Source organism: Maniola jurtina, chromosome 1 (genome assembly GCF_905333055.1).
Source record: "Maniola jurtina chromosome 1, ilManJurt1.1, whole genome shotgun sequence".
In the NCBI taxonomy this organism is placed as follows: Eukaryota; Metazoa; Arthropoda; class Insecta; order Lepidoptera; family Nymphalidae; genus Maniola; species Maniola jurtina.
This window is the reverse complement of record NC_060029.1, coordinates 1,408,200-1,412,621: the sequence shown is the minus strand read 5'-3', so window position 1 is coordinate 1,412,621 and position 4,422 is coordinate 1,408,200.

Here is a 4,422-nt window from a genome sequence, read left to right as displayed (position 1 = left end):
CCTTGGCTTTTCTTTCTATTATGTAGATATAAATATGACTTATGAATTTGCAAACATCGCCATCTCCACGGACGAGAGAATCTCAACGAGTCCGTCCTACTATCGTCGGATTATTTCCACGATAAAACGATAATTCCGCCTGAGCGGTGGGAAACGACACGAAATCGCAACGAATCGCCGCGGGGCCGGCGCACATATGGCGGAGCGCACCACAGAGCATGCCCGCGAAGTTTTCTAATCGCGTGACACATTACGCGAATTTCTACCAGAGAATGCGCGAGCACGCGCTAGTGTTCGCACGGATGCACAATTGATTTTAGATATTATTTCGATGAGGAGACAATGTCGATAATATATTTTGACTGAAAAATGCTCTGCGCTGCGCTTCGCCATATGTGCGCCGCCTAAACCTCGCCGCGACGCCTCGTTGCGCCTCAACCGTACTAAGCATGTTGAAATTGAACTGAAATATTCTTTATTGTACACCATTATAAAAATAAAACATTGCACAGCAAAAACAGTAAGTAGTACAATTTGGCGGCCTTGTCATTTTGAAGCGATTTCTGCATAGGCAACCACATTACAGAGGATAAAATGACTAGTGAGAAAGGATAAAATGGTGTACGTAAGTTACAATATCGTTCTCGTGGCGGTACCGCCACGTGCGTAGTGTATCCATACGGTATCGTCACAAGACTCGATGGCATCGATGCGGGACGCGACGAGTCCGTGACACTATACTCGTCTAGGCATTTCACGTATCATCCTGTGAAGATGGCGCATAGTTTGTATCGAATTTGGTCACACTGCGAGACTCCGAGATTCTCTCATCCATGGAGATGGCGCCGCACGAATCTTGATATATCAAGCGCCCCGGGCGCGCAAACGGGAGTTATTTACGTTTTAAGCAATTAAATATCACTTGCTTTAACGATGTAAGAAAACATCGTGAGGAAACTTGCATGCCTAAGAGCTCTCCATAATCTTCTCAAAGGTGTGTGAAGTCTGCCAATCCGCAGTTGGCCAGCATGGCAGATTATGGCCTAAACTCTACGCATAGTGTCTGAGACCTGTACTGCCGGTTTTTGATTATGGTGTTATCTCGGCAGGTCAACACTAATAGATGCTTGTCTCAAAAGCAAGATGTTCCAGGTTTGACTCTCATCCCAGACCCCAGTTAGTTCCATCTCGAGAATACAGACTGCAAGTTCATCTATACTTTAAATAAGTGGGTAAAAATGTGGGATTTTTGAATAAAAATAATCATTAGTCATGTTTGTGATTTAATCACACTTGAATTTTTTATTTCTAGAAATCGCTTTTACTTCGCTTATGTAAACTAAATGGATAGGACTACAAACTTTAAATATTCAGCTGTTATTCCAAGGTTATTCCTTCGATATATTTGATACACAAATGAAAATGCATGCAGCTGCATCAATAATAGAGAGAGCCCGCGAGTGCCAGACTCTCGTTATTTTATAAAAGCTGAAAGTTTCTCTGCGTATTGTCCCCAATACAAGGAGGAACGATCTGCGAATATGAAGTTTAGATCATGGTGGCTTTGGAAGGTAACAAAGGTGTAAGTGTCGTAGCAACCCCCTGCCCCCTTATCAATAAGTTATTAATGTTTAAAAATAATAGTTAATAATGTTATCTGCCAAAGCCACCACGATCCAAACTTCACATTCGCGGATCGTTTTCCCCTGTGTTGGGGACAATATGCAGAGAAACTTTCAGCTTTTATAAAATAAGGAAGGTCTTTCCCTCGCGGGCTCCATAACAAGTTACGTTTGTATATCATAGATATATACTTATTATGCCAAATTATTCACATGTTCAACATTATAATATTTTGTATGAGATTATGTTATGATGATAAGTTATGAAAATAATTTTATCAATTTCTTATCACAACAAAATATTCCATTGAATGTTCTTTTATCATGCAATAGCTACTAATATGAAATGATATTCAAATGTTAAATAACGAAAATTAAGTAAAAGAAACACACTGGAAACAAAAAAGGGATTCTTAAAAGCCATAAGATCATTATTTCGCAAATAAATAGAAACAAAAAGAAACCAAAAGCTGCAAACACAAGCATGTTTTGAGCTTTACTTTTGATAGAAAAATATGAAATTATTATAGCAGGTACCTTAAAATCGAACACATGAACATTCAATGGATAATAATACAATTTACCAATATGGTATTAACAAAAAGTTTAATTTATTCCAACTGAATAATGAACACAATGCAACCTAAATCAATATAAGTTCATTTAACACGCGATGCGGCTCTGCAGCGGTAATAACTATGATTCCGAGAGCACTCTTAATACCTGCTTATCGCTGTCCCACTTTGACTGCCGAGCGAGAGCGAGAGGTTGGACAACACTGGGGTAAGACCTCTCGCTCTAATTTGTTAATCGAAGCGGGATAGCGATATGTAAATATTTGCTTCATGTGCATATACTCCCTACAAAAATGCTGCATGAAATGGCACTTACATCCATGTCATAAAAATATACTAACCAAACAAAAATCAACAGATTTTGAGTAGATTACAATACCAAAATTTACAAAGAGCCATAGAGAAGAAAAGAAGAATACCAAAATTTATTCGAAAATGTATTCAATTTGAAAATCAGTTCCATTTTAACATAGCACGAAAGATTAACAATGTATAATGAATTGATTAATCAGTTTATTACGAAATGAAAGTATTTAAATTGCACATTGCAAAAACAACCCTATTCTATATAATGTTAGAGGTTTATCGTCAAATACTATATTCGTCGATATTGATTGATCTATAAATATATCCTTTCCAAATGTCAACAAAAAAAATAAACAAATGTATAGTATTACCACTTTAATAAGTTGCATAGGGAAAATTTATTTGCGTAGAAAAACGCAACCTAACGCCCAATGTATACCAAGGAAATGCAGACCCTATTGTATACCAAGGAAATGCAGACCCTATTGTATACCAAGGAAATGCAGACCCTATTGCTTGACGCTAAGATTTTAAACACGAGTACGACAGACTCATGTTATCTCACTCATGATTCGCGCGTACAAAACCTGGCGCGCAGGCAACGACCAATAGCGGACGTACGCGCGCTATGATTGGCTGAGATCTTTTCGCGCCATTCAAAAATAAGATTTCTGCGCAGGTACATCAGTACAGTCATACAGGTATAAAAGTGGTAATACTATACCAGTGACGATGAAACTAAACACTATATTTCTTGTCTAAAGAAAAAAAGGCGGGATGAAACGAGTCCAATCAACTCCTCATTATGAGCTTAACCTAGATATAAAATAATGTTGCTGATCTGGTTCTACACAAATCCTAATTCCTAAGTTTATTTGAATCTTTTTAAGTTAAAAAATTCTATTTGAAAAAAAAAAAATTTTTTTGAACTTGAGTCTGATTTTATAGTCAAGTGACGATATAATCACAAAATAGGACGTTAGCTAAGAAAATACGCATATTAATTTTTAGATCTTTTTGGTAGACCAAAGAACACGCCTCTCTACCGCGCGGGAGCACACGATTGGTGGATCGGTCACTCTTTGCTTCCCGTGATGCGCCAACCTTTCCCCTACTACGCCGATTTTTGCTCACCTTGTTTGCAGCGGGCTGTACTGAACATTCGAACTATGACATATTCCAAAGTGTGACTTAGTGTACAATTTATTGTAGAGTTTATTGTTGCTTTGAACAAATGAATGAATGAATGCTCATTCATTCAAAGCAACAGCGCAGCGCTAAAATGTAAAGTGTCCTGCCTCGCGTTAATAAATACGCGTTCTATTTCATGAAGGTTTCAGTCTATTTCAGGATTTGTGTATCCCCGAATCTGGCACCAATGGCTACATTTCGCTTACAAAACTAAAGTCTATATACAGAACCAGCGCTCGTAGCGTACGAACGTACCTAACATATATTTACAATAAAGTTTTGGATGCTTTGGCTATTTAAAGGGCACTCGCTTTATATTTCTACGATATAATAAGAACATTTTAAATATTATTTCATTGAGCACATTACCCTTAGAGCAACTGTGTGTGTGTGTGTGTGTTTGCTTTGAAATGGTTCAGGAGAATTTACATCTCGCCAACTTTAATTGGATTCGAAGCAAGGGTTTGCAGCACAAGTAACTAGAAAAATCTGAAAATCATTTTTTTGTGGTTATAATACAAAAAAAAAGTTTTTTGCAATTACAAACTTACATTTTCATTTGGCGTTATTTTAGGCAATAAAGTAACTGCCCGTATCCTTCCAAAGTAGGTCAATTTTTACCAATAAAAATGCTTCAAATTGATTTCATATAAAATGTCTTAAATATTGCCAATAACTATTACTTATTACATATTAAGTATTACTTTGCCATTATTTTTTGTGAAATA